The sequence below is a fragment of the Rosa chinensis genome, chromosome 2 (assembly GCF_002994745.2).
Source record: "Rosa chinensis cultivar Old Blush chromosome 2, RchiOBHm-V2, whole genome shotgun sequence".
Classification (NCBI taxonomy): Eukaryota; Viridiplantae; Streptophyta; class Magnoliopsida; order Rosales; family Rosaceae; genus Rosa; species Rosa chinensis.
In genome coordinates, this window is record NC_037089.1 from 63,776,439 (window position 1) to 63,789,651 (window position 13,213).

The 13,213-nt window shown below is 37.0% G+C and overlaps 1 long non-coding RNA gene across 2 annotated transcripts; it reads right to left on the bottom strand.

The window, feature by feature from the left end:
- Window positions 1-690: 690 nt before the first annotated feature.
- Window positions 691-4,495, bottom strand: LOC112190594. Of its 2 annotated transcripts, none has more exons than XR_002932461.2 (7): window positions 4,308-4,495; window positions 3,979-4,063; window positions 3,253-3,309; window positions 2,867-3,029; window positions 1,759-1,804; window positions 1,386-1,450; window positions 691-1,277 (listed from the first exon to the last, which is right to left on the bottom strand). It is a non-coding gene; the product is annotated as an uncharacterized LOC112190594 (long non-coding RNA). The 2 variants fall into 2 exon arrangements; XR_005805964.1 differs by having other exon boundaries at window positions 1,386-1,465.
- Between the last annotated feature and the right edge of the window lie 8,718 nt (window positions 4,496-13,213).

Below are 13,213 nucleotides of genomic sequence, written 5' to 3' on the forward strand. Positions count from 1 at the left end.
AGAATCTTCTGATCTTTAGGGGGGTTAATGTTTTCTTTTGAAAAAAAAAAAAAAAAAAAAACTGTTTGTATTTTCATTTTCTTCATATATTTTCAAGATATACAAGAAATAAGATAAGTAGTTTTCATATGAATGAATCTAATATTTTTGTATCAATTCCAAGGAGCATTTCCACAACATCAGCAGTGAGTGTGGTTTGAGTATCTCCAATCCTCAAAGTTATGTATCAAAATATCAGAAACCATACTTTTATTGTAGTGAAAGGAAAAAAAGTCACCAGTTAAAAACACAAAGCTGATGCATAACTAGAAAGTGACCAGTTAGCCTAGTCGAAGCCTTTCTTTTATAACAAATGAGCATCGTCCAAGTAAATTGTGATGAATGGGAGAGAAACATCAGAATTTCTCATGATGTATTTTATTAGTTAAATATATATATATATATATATATATATATATATATTTATGTATTTTTGTAATTAAACAACTATTCAGAAATATAAATGGTTGTGTAATACATAAATTGCTAAAATTACAAGCATCAAATTTAGGGCACATAAACAAGATAGTAATGGAAGTGTCATTCTATGTTATCTTTCATAAAAACTAGCAAGTGGGCCCCGCGCACTGCGCGGGGTTGTTTTCCTGAAATTATACGTAATAGAGTAACTCATACATTTAACTTAAATTGTATTTATTTTACAAATTGCAAAAGAAAAATAGAGTATAAAAAAGAAAAACTCATCCAAAAAAAAACTTGAGCATTAATCGAACAGTGATTTGAAGTCTCCAAATTCCAAAACATGCTGCAAACCTAAAACCTAAAATGGGCATTGTTTTGACCATCTTTTTCTAGACCAAAGAGATCGAACATGGAGAGGTTAAAAAACACAGTATATTAAAGCTGAAAGTGAATCCAAGCTATTCAAATCAAGTGTACAAAAGAAATGTGAAATAGCTAAATAATCGCATGCAACAAAAGGTTATCTATCATTCCCATAAAAGATGTCCTCGTTCTGACACTCTTCCAGAATCTCATCTTCAGGTACTGCTATATTTGGATCTTTATCCGCTCTCCAATAGTTTCATTATCTAGACCATATGGCTTGACTTGGTTTTGAGTTTTTTTTTTCTCAATGCCAATAACTGTATCAATGTTGGCACATTCTTCTTGAGAGAACCTATGCCATTGAAGTTGGTATGATTTCTTCCGACTCCACTCCATTACTCGATGTTCTTAACACCATACCAAAGTCCATCAATTGAGATGAAACTATACTGGAGATAAATATTACTTGTCAAAAATATTAAAGGAAGATATTGCAAAAATAATTCAGGATGTCTAAAATTTATTAAACTTTGAGCATATCAAATAGTTTTACATACCCTCTGACTAAGGCGTAATAAGTAGTGAAGATAGTGTGGCAGGCACCAAATACCACACGATCATACTGCATAAACACAACCTGACATCTTAGGCACATCAGTGATAAAACTTTTTCATAACAATGAAAATGCTAATCAGGAACTTTGGATATTAATCATATTAACAACTATGGTTATAAGACAATGTAAGACTTTAAAAAGAAGTGTTTCATTTGCACAAACTAACAACAATAGAAGATCCAAACAGATCAATCTTATCTACACTATCTATCTGCAAAAAATTTCTGATAATAGAAAAAACCAAAAAGGACCAAATGTTAAGAGATTGATCATTTTAGTTTATTTGCAGAGATAATCCAATAAGTTCAATTACCTTAATCAAAATGGTTTTGCTGCCTCAATATTTATAAACTGCAACCCTACAAATTTGAAAGGGCCAAGGAATGAAATCAGAAGATCATGACACCAAAACATTAAAAAGGTAACAATTTCAGCCTCAAAAGCACGAAAACTTGCAAGACAACAAACAAATCCCAATGCTGATCGACAAAAACTGGAAATAATGACATCCTAGCAACAAATAACATAAAGAAAATGAAAAAAAAAACTACAAAATCAAATCAAATATAGGAGGGGATTTAGTCACCATATTATTTTCAGCAGGATTTTCCTCTGGAATGTTTATGATCGTATCAGAGAGTGCTTTAGGCTGGCAAAGATATTAATGGTGACTTGTTGAGCATAACAGAGATACCAAAGATCATTTCTTTAAAAGTTGTACATGCTCACACCATTATGCTGGAGACTAATCTATTAAAAGTAAATAGGAATGCTGATACAAATTTTGTGAGTAAAACAGCGTAATTAAAGGAACAGACACCTAGAAGTTGCAGGAGCTCTATTATTGAGACATGTGGTATTTGGTTAGGATAAATTGCTAGCATGATAGTTTGATCATGTTGCTATTATATTTGATATAAATTATAAATGCTTGATCAGTCACTGCAGGATAAATGGTTGAATCTTGTTATTGAAATTTAATAACTGTAAAAAGGCTACTCTTTGTTTCTATAGTGAATTAGTCAACACCCAAATGAAATTTCCAGGAGAGAGTAATTTACAGAACAGAATACGAACTGCATATATTATGTAAATTGTAGATAAATATCCGAAACATAAAATTAAACCCTGCTTATACATAGCAATCAACAATCTCCTGTCCAGATAATTCTATAATAATTCAGTTCAAAATCATCAACTGGATAAATGCAGGCACATTTCTGTCTTCTATAGGCTTACCAATTCAAAATGATTAATAGGTAATAGGATGGTAGATACAGATAATGGCTCATCATGGCCCCAATTCTCTTTTAGAAGTTGCATTTCTGTCTTCAGCTCATATATTTCTCAGCTGTTCTCTATATTTCTAACCACAACATATCATCTCCAAAATTCTTACTCATGAAATATTTGTGATTTACCTGATGAACGATCGTAAATCCTCCCCTCTTTCATTTATATATATAGAAGCTTAGATAGACGGAGCTTTGAACTCTGCTTCTTTTAATTGGAACTTTCCGGCTGAACAACAACTTGGCTAACTGCCGTCACCGCATATGCATCAGCAAAAGCTTTGTTGGAAGCCTAAACAGAGAGTAGAAAATTAGTGACTAAGTTCGGCATGCAGAGCAACTACAAATATATATACCTCGGTGATATATTGAATTTGTTAAATAAAAGATACCATCTTGGGCTCTAGTTGTAGATGCTAACGCTGAGATCAAATGAAAAACAATCTAAGAGCCCAACCCCAAAATGAGTCAGCTAAGAAGATTTAGACTGATTTTTGAAGAAACCAAGCAAATACCTCTTAAAATGAAGATCCCTTTGTTGTCAGCCCAACCATCATTTTGATTTGTCATACCTGCAAATTTGAAATGGATCAAATTGATTTGCCATACCTGCAAATATACTCTGCTATATTTGCCAAGGAAACTAAAGTCATTGAAAAGCTATTAAAACTCAAATTAAACTAAAGCTGTTGAAAACAACATATGCTATATTTGCCAAGGAAAAAGAACAATGTTAAGGTTAATATATACCCAGCTTCCACTACGCATTTTTCATATCTAAAATAATAAAATGTCCATGATCCAAAACATTAAGCAACAAAATATTAAGTTAGACAAAGCCATAACAAAATCTAGTCAGGCCGACACGTGATGCTGCTGCTGCTTTATTCATATACAATCTTTCTCGCAGATCGAACACAGATGATGGTTGAATATTAGGATACTCAATCGTAAAAACCACTCAAATCCTTTACTCTCTGTTGCTTGCTGAAAATCACAGTATTCTAAAGCTCATACATATATGTAAAATTGACTCACCACCTACTGTTAATAGCAGATACATGCATCATCTATCTATATCCTTTTGCAATTGACCTGTTCAATTGGTACCAGCTTGGTCATCAACATTTTGACAAAATGACCTGATCAATTGGTACCACGATTCCATGCATTTATATAGCAACAGAAGTATACATATACTTAAATGATATGAGACTTGTATGTCTTTGTGAAGAACTTACGGTATGTACATGCAACTGCAAACCATCAAGACATGAAATTTCAATTCTCTGCTCATCCAATCATATGTCTTCTCGTACTCTGAAACTTTTATACCCAGAATCATAGTAAAAGTGATGAGTAATTGTGAATAAAGATATCATTACACAGTATCAAAACCCAGAAGCTAAGAACACGAAGGCTATCTCAACAAATGAAGAACAAATTCAACAAAAATTACATGCAACCAAAGACCAAAAATGAAATTCAACACGAATGGCATTATGGTATAGTTTCTGGTATTCAAATCAGGTGCAAATTTGTTGAAACAAATCAGATGGTTAAGTCTTACCTTTGAAGTTATTGAATGGGATTGGACACCCGAGATGCGAATCGCGCCTGTCACCTAGCGGCATCGCTTACCATCCACCGTCTTCCCCTGGTCCGCCTACGGTGGTTTCGTTTTGCGCTGATCCTATTCCTCCAGTCTAATGGGTATTGGAGAGATCGATCAAGCGCATGCAAGAATGAATCATACCCGAGCAGTGAGCGGTGAGAGAAAGGAAAAATTCTAGCGCAAGCTAATGTATAAAAGTGCGAATGGCAGAATCTGTAAAAACTAAAGAAATAGGGGCAAACGTGTCTTTTCCTGTACCGGCTCGGCTCCAGCCGGTACTGTTACTAAGCCGTCACTGTTCCTAAGCTACAGTAGACGAACACTCAATTAGTATATATAGAATTAGAGCACATTATAGAAACAGAATGGGCTATATCTAATTACTTACCAAACAATACTTATTTTTGAATCAAACCCAAATCGAGTGCCAATATATATTCATCGCAAGCTAGAATAGGCTGTTACATACCATTCCACTGCAATCTATAGACAGACAAGAAGATAGCGGTAGTACCCACAGTTGTACATAGAAATAGACCCACTCATTAGACATTTAAGTACGTAGGCATAGCGGAACTTTTTATTTGGTACTACTTCAGAGGCGCTAGAGATACATAGAGTACGCACAAAGTGCTTAGCTTCCTAAAAGAAAGGAAATTATTGAAATTAGACTAACTAAAATTATATTATAGGACTAGGGCAAAACACCCCAGCCTAAGAGGGTAGTCCCAAGAAAAGAGGTCCAAACTCAAGGCCCAGCAAGATTGCCTTGACCCAAGCCCAAACTCCACCTTCCTCATCCTATGGTTGCTGCATGTATAGTTCCGAAGTAGTTTTGTCGGTCCCCACAGTAGCTACCCAACGCCATCTCAACCCATGCCGCCACGTCCTATGCCGCAATGTCCCACGCCTAGCACTGCTGCTATGAACCAGCTTCACCACGATGTCGTGCTCTCCGATCCAGCACCCCAGACCGCAGCCTAGTACCTTTGATTCACAGGTCTTGGAAGTCCCTAACGAGGCGCGCCATCCTTGTACAAACAACCACAGTGCGTAAGACGGCATCTGGTGGTTGCCAAACCATCCAGCCAAACCCCGAGCCAAGAAACTCCCAGACATCTAGTATTCAATTTCCCGTTTGCAGCAGCCTCTTGCCGGCGAGGTGAGTCAACGTTGACCATGCGACGAGCGTTGCCAGACAACAAGAAATTTACAAACCCTAGACCAAGATTAGTCCGAGTTTTTACCAAACAATACCTATTAACTATTACCTTATGTTAACGTTAGAACCGAAGGCTCTAGTTAGCTTTAGAGAGAGAGAGAGAGAGAGAGAGAGAGAGAGAAGAAATATAGTGGTTTGTCTCATGTCTTAGCGAGAGACTACGTCCACTTAAATATTGTACTATGTGTGTTTGGGCCTTGCGGCCCAAAGGGGATTACAAATTATGGAATGGGATGATGAGTAAGTGGGAAGAAGTCTCCTTTTATAGGGGAGGGAGGCTCCTTCCTTTACATGTTTTCCAATGTGGGATAAGAAACCACTATTCCTAGTCTAAAAAGTCTAGTTGTGAGGGCATGTTGGCAAGGCCGGGAAGGTGGCTTCCCGGCTAAGTATTTGTAGCTTCCGGATACCGTAGCGTAGCTTGAATATAGGGCTACAAGATGCAAGTAGCGGTTGGATCCCATGAGAGTGTTGTTTATGCTTGGTGAGGTAGCAAACTATCCATATATAGTATATAGTGAGAGGTATCTACAAGTCCCCGAAGTCCCCGAGTAAGAGGAGTTTCTTGGTTGGGGAGTTATAATCATGAAGTCATCAAACATAAACAATGTCCGAGAGGCGCCTAGCCCCTACAAGTCCCTGAAATCCTTAAGCAAGAAGGAACTCGTCTAACCTGTACAATGAGACGCAAAACGCGCATATGTAGAATGCTTTGTTGTATTGGTTACCGCTCGTATTAATGGAAGGCGAAAAGAATTCGATTTGTTGCAAGCAACAAATAGTAGAAGAATTCAATATTCCATTAATGTGTATGAACATGTAAAATATTGGTCTTTGTATATATGGACCTTATGGCCATATAACACGCATAATAGATAGTGGCAAATGTAATGGGTGTCCAAATAAAATTGTCGGAGTAGTCCCGGTGACATAGTATGAAGCGTTTGTGAACTTGGGGCTTAAGTAAAGCATGTTGGACTTGATCAAGCAAGTGGGTGAAGTTGAGTGTGTAGGCGCTGTGCGAGCATGCGGGCATGGCCGAAGCACAAGTCGTGGCCATACTCGATACCCAAGCGAGTCGCAACTCGAGCAAGTCGTTTATCCGGGCATGTTTAATTAAGTCGTAAGTGTTGCAAGCCTCTAGATGCATGTCACATGAAAGCGAATTTAAGCATGTATGTGTGTAGTATGTACTTGTAGTAAAGTTACTAATAACATTTTGTAGGCATGCTTAAGGGTTATGGAGAATATATAGCTATGGCAAATGATCTATTTGCAAGAGCGTAAGAGATAAGATATAATGACTTATCTTATGTCGATTTGGAGTGAGTTGGAGTTGAAATTGGCATAGATACCCAAATCATGTTGGAGTTGTCCAAACATGACGCTCCATTACTCCGGTGAAGCACCATAGTAAGAGGCTAATGATTGCGTTGATTGAAACTGTGCTTGTGTCTCGTTAACATAAAATAAGGCAAATTATTAGCACATTTGTCCATATAATTAAATTGATTAAATATGTGCAATGAAGATTTAACGTGCACATACTCGAGTGTCACAGCGGTCATAGCGATACAATGGTTCCACATGTATTCATGGCATTAGGTGACAATGGTACTAGGTGAATATATGTGTCCATGTGTATACATGGTAAACATATACATTATAAGTGTATGAATATATGTAAAGGGAAAAGTATCAATGAATACCTTGTTACTTGAATGCTAGTAGATACTGAAATTGGTCACAAGTTTGTAAACATGCACTTTCGGATTTTTATGAATGACCAAAAACTCATAGTAAGGTAGAGTTTGGTAGGGACATTGATTGAGACATTTGGATATTTGAAGATAGCATTTAATTGATCTCATGCCGATTAGTAACTTCGGTACACATGTTTGGATAATCACATGCATGGCACATGCATAATTTTAAACTAGCATAGTAATTGAAACATGTTGACCATGCTAACGCTGCCTGGGTTTAGCAAGCACCACATGGTGGTGAACCTATTCTAATTCCAACTGGTGTATTGCACATGGGAGCTATTGAGCTAGTCTTTGGCATATTCCACTTAGAGCATGCATATGTTTTATGTGCTATAAGTGTACAATTTTATTGGGCATACCATGCCTTTGCTGCAGGGGCATGGCTTTCACATGTTCACCCTATAAAAGCATATAATTTTACCTCAATAATTGATTAGGATATGTAGAGAGGGGCTTAACTTTGTTCGAGGCCTTGACCGCCACACAATTGAAGCTTGAAGAAAGCATTTGAAGGCTGGTGTTCGGTTGGCAGATGCAGCATACATTTGATCAGTGATGATGATAAGCGGTGGTTGTACTCCAGAAATACTGGTGGTGTCCCTGTGGCTGCGCGGCCTGGCAGTGGCGATGGGGGATGATGTTGGGTGTCCAAATCAGATTGATTGGGTGTCTGTCAGTTTTTTTTACTTTATCGGAAGCATGTGCAGCGGTGGTAGACCAGTAGACTGTAACCAGCAGTGCTTGACCGAAAAAGATGTTGTCCAGAAGACGTCCAGCGGAGCGGAGCTTTGTGTAGCTGAGGACTTGGTGTTCAGCGGAGAGTTGATGCTCAGCGAGGAATTTATGGTCGACAAAGACTTAGTGCGCAGCAGAGACCTAGTGCTTAGTGAAGACTGGGCATCGGTGAAACTCTGTGGTGAATCCCAGAGGCGAAGTTCGGCGGTAAATTTCAATGGTGCGGCTCGGCGGAGCCTTGTCTAGCGGTGAAGCTGAGCAGAGCGGAGTTTTCGCTTAACAGTTTTGCATCTTGGAGGAGCGGAGCTCGTTGACGTCGATAGCTAGTGAAGCTCATTGATGGAGGTTTGGTTAGCAGTAGTCGAGCTTGGCCAGCGGGTTGGCGGAGCCTTCGACCGGAAGGGCGGAGCCTAGTCTAGCGGTTTCTCCTACTGGCATTGTGGCTTAGTGAAAACTCGGTGCTGCAGCTTGACAAAAGCTTGGTGCAGCTGACAGAAGTTCGGCGGTGGCAATCGAGCTGTGATTTGAAACTGGCGCCAGTCCTAACTAGCGGAGGATGATGATTGAAGATAGGATGGGTGTCCACAGAGGTTTTCTGGGTGTCCATAGTGAATCACCAAAAATCCTTTTTTTTTTTAGTTGGCGTTGACCTTTTTTGAGATGGTCGTTGACCATTGTTTGACCACTGTTGAACAACCTTGTCAGCGTTGACTAGCTCTCCAGCGTTTGACCAGAGTTGGTTGGTGTTGACTAGACTTGTTCGCCGTTGACTTGGCCGATGGTACAACTTGCCACTAAGAATATGTTAAGATGACTCAACTCGATGTTAAGTGACGAAGCCCTTGTGTTCGCTTCCCACAGACGGCATCAATGTTAACGTTAGAACCGAAAGCTCTAGTTAGCTTTAGAGAAAGAGAGAGAGAGAGAGAGAGAGACACACACACACACACACAAGAAATATAGTGGTTCGTCTCCCGCCTTAGGGGGAGATTACGTCCACTTGAATATTGTACTATGTGTGTTTGGGCCTTGCAGTCCAAAGGGGATTACAAAGTATGTAATGAGATGATGAGTAAGTGGGAAGGAGTCTCCTTTTATAGGGGAGGAGACTCCTTCTTTTACATGTTTTCCAATGTGGGATAAGAAACCACTATTCCTAGTCTAAAAAGCCTAGTTGTGAAGGCATGTTGGCAAGGCTAGGAAGGTGGCTTCTCGGCGACGTATTTGCCTCTTCCGGATACAGTAGCATAGCTTGAACATAGGGCTACAAGATGCAAGTAGCGGTTGGATCCCATGAGGGTGTTGTTTATGCTTGGTGAGGTAGCAAACTATCCATGTATAGTGAGAGGTATCTACACCTTACATAGTAAATTATAGTTGAAATAGTTATAATCTTGGAGTTGACCTTGTTAGATTGATTTGGTGAACGTTGATTTTCTTCACTATATATACACATGTATCTTGCGCTTCATACGTGTTGCTCAAAATTCAAATATGCAAAATGCAAAACTCTTAACGATTAGAGATTAAAAATAAGATCGAATCAAATCGCACTATGAAGAAAAATAGAGAAACTTAAGTATTAATTAAGCAACATTAATTTAGTAAAATAATGGGGTATTACGTTGATTTTCTTCACTATATGTGCACATGTATCTTGCGCTTCATATGTGTTACTCAAAATTCAAATATGCAAAATGAAAAACTCTTAACGATTAGAGATTAGAGCGGATGTGGGATGTGGAGGCATTGGTGTAGTAGTCAGGGATGATGTTGGCATGGGTATTGCTGCTTTGGCTAGGCCTTTTCTACACACAATACACTCAGTTCTCAATATGAAAGCTGAGGCGTGTAGAGCTGGTTTACTTATTGGTATTCATCAGGGTTGGTCTAAAATTGAGATTGAAAGCGACTCTGTCATTCTAGTTGCTGCACTTAATAGCGGAGAGAAGAATTTCTCAGAGGTTAGTCGGATTCTAGATGATTGTAAGGATTATATGTCTTATTTTCAATTTGTTAGGATTTGTCATATCTATCGTGAAGCTAATGGTGTTGCAAATAGGTTTGCACACCTAGCTAGTTTGTTTTATATTGATAATGTATGATTAGAGGAGACCCCTGCTATTATTCAGGATGTTCTCTAGAATGATTATTGTAATAGTACTTATGTAGCTCGGGGTTCAGGTTATATGTTCCCCCTGATGCAAGTTTTAAATTCAATAAATGGAACCGAGCGTGGGGCAGAGCTTTCCAGCTAGACTGGGTTCTAAACCCCTTTAAAAAAAAATGTAAAACTCTTAACAATTAGAGATTAAAAATAAGATCGAATCGAATCTCACTACGAAGAAAAATAGCGAAATTTAAGTATTAATTAAGCAACATTAATTTAGTAAAATAATGGGGTATTTCGTACACAATCACATCTATTGTTACGTAGATGATGACGATAGTGGTCTGTCTATTGTCTGGGGCATCATTGTCACGTTCTTGTTGTCCTTGATTAGAATATACTTAAACTCTCATCTCTAATCAGAGAAGTTTACCATATCATCCAAAAAAAAAAAAATCAGAGAAGTTTCCCATATATAATTGTGCTTTGTTACATATATAGAAATGTGTGACCTCACGTATATTTTTTTATTTTCACTTTGTTAACCACGTGGCATATTAAGGGAACTTGAATTTATAGTCCTATTCAGGAAAGAGAACAAAGAATGAGTTCCTCTCTGTTAGAGCATCTCTTAACGGTGGTGTCAAAATCCACTGTGGAGCTCAACGGATACAAAAGGTAGATCTCTTCCTCTTCAACCCATTCTTCAAATCTACCGTGGATGACAATTTTTGGTTTCATCTGTCAAATTTGACAAACTCAGGTCATCTGTCATTTTATTTTTTATTGTTTCTCCCCTTCTCCTCCATCGTTCTCCTCAATTTCATGCTACCCAGATCAAAGTCATTCATGCTCTTTCTCATCTTTTTATTTCTTCCTACAATACCCAGATCTTCAAAAATCATTGATATCAAACCAAAAATTAAATTTTCATTCAGATTTGGGGAAAAAGAGAGGAAGAGAGTTAGAGTTTGGAGTTAGAAAGAAAAACTAAAGAATTGGGTTCAAGCAGCTCCGATCACATCTGAGTGTCGTCATGGTCGATCACAGTGTTAAGGTTGCGATTGTGTTTGCGATGTTGGAATCTGGGCTACTTGTAGTTGCTTGGATCTGTTCAAATTTGTTAATATGGTGGCTTTTCTAATTGCCTAGAAAAGCTAGAAGAAGGCGAAGAGAAGCAGAAGAGAAGAAGATGGAGAGAAATAAAGCAATAGTGCAATTGTGATTTAATTAAATACATTATAATAATAATAATAACATATTTATTTATTTTAACCTACGGGTTGGAGTGAAAAATTGTCAAAATTGACAATTCCTTGTAGTTGTCAAATTTCAAACTTACCTCAAAATTTTTGACCTCTCCATTGGAGATGGTCTTAAGAGTTTAGTGTCACAAGTACCAAATCTACGAGACGACGATAATTTAGGGTTTTGGACAGTGAATCGAGTTTTTTCTTTGAATTCTTAGTAGTTCTTTGATGAACTAGCATGGAGAACTTCTCTCTCTAATTTTTTGTTTCTGTTAGAGATTAAGTTTTGCGGTCTTTCTAGTTATCTAGCCTCGAGTCTTTTGAGTTTTTTTGTTGTTGTTGTCCCTTTCTGATACTAGCTAATTCCATTGATAGGTTCTCTATTGGTATTTTTGGTGGTCTGGCAGGTTGTTTGGTTGGATGAATTAGTGTTGTAGGATGACAATGACATTTGTTGCACCACAAGGGAGAACTGAGAAATTTCATTACGACAACCTAAAATTTCTCATGAAAAAAGGTATATACGAGGAAATTTCAATTATAGCACATGTTCCTATTGATGACAAGCAATTTGTAGCATATATGACAATCTGCGACACAATTTCTCGAAAGCCAATTAATTAGGTGACGACTTCTGCGAGTTGTCGCTTAATGTTTATATGACAACTAGAATTTCCTCGCAGAAGACAAATTAAGCAACGACTTCTACGGATTGTCATTTAATGTTTATGTGAGAGGTAGAATTTTCTTGCAGAAGACCAATCAGGCAATGACTTATAATGGTTGTCCTTAAAATTTAGGATTAATTTCAGTTTACCCCCTGAGGTTTGGGGGTGTCATCATTTCACCCCCTCTACTTTCAATTTTGAATTTTTACCCCCTAAACTTTACAATTTCAATCAGCCGTGTGCCCGTGTCCAATTTCTACTATTCCGTCCAAATTGGACGTTAAGTTTGACTTTTGAGGGATAAAATGGTCATTTCAACATAAAAAATTTTTAAAAAATAAAAAAATAATTTTTTGTTTTTCTGTTTCTTCTTATTTATTTATTTTGTCTTCAACCTATACATAATAGGTTTATAAAAACAAAAAAATACTCTAGGTAGTTGAAAGTCGCTCGCTGATCTACGATATTTGTGACATATCTCCAATAAAGTGAAGAATTCAGGATATATCCCTAATAAAGTGAAGAAATATCTGTAAAAAATAATTTTACACTTTATCTGTAAATAAATATTTGTAAAAAATGATTTTACACAGATATTTCTTCACTTTATTGGGGATATACAGATAAAGTGTAAAATCATTTTTTACAGATATTTCTTCACTTTATTAGGGATATATCATAAAATTCTTCAATTTATTGGAGATATATCACAAATATCGTAGACCAAAAATGATTTTACATAGATATTTCTTCACTTTATTGGGGATATACAGATATTTATTTACAGATAAAGTGTAAAATTATTTTTTTACAAATATTTCTTCACTTTATTGGGGATATATCCTAAAATTCTTCACTTTATCAAAGATATATCACAAATATCGTAGACCAGCAAGCGGCTTTCAACCACGTAGAGTATTTTTTTTATTTTTATAAACCTATTATAAATTGTGGTGTATAGGTTGAAGACAAAATAAATAAATAAATAAAAAAACTAAAAAACAGAAAGAAAATTTTATTTTTAAATTTTTTTAATTTTTTATGTTGAAATGACAATTTTAGCCCTCAAAAGTCAAACTTAATGTCCAATTTGGACGGAATAGTAGA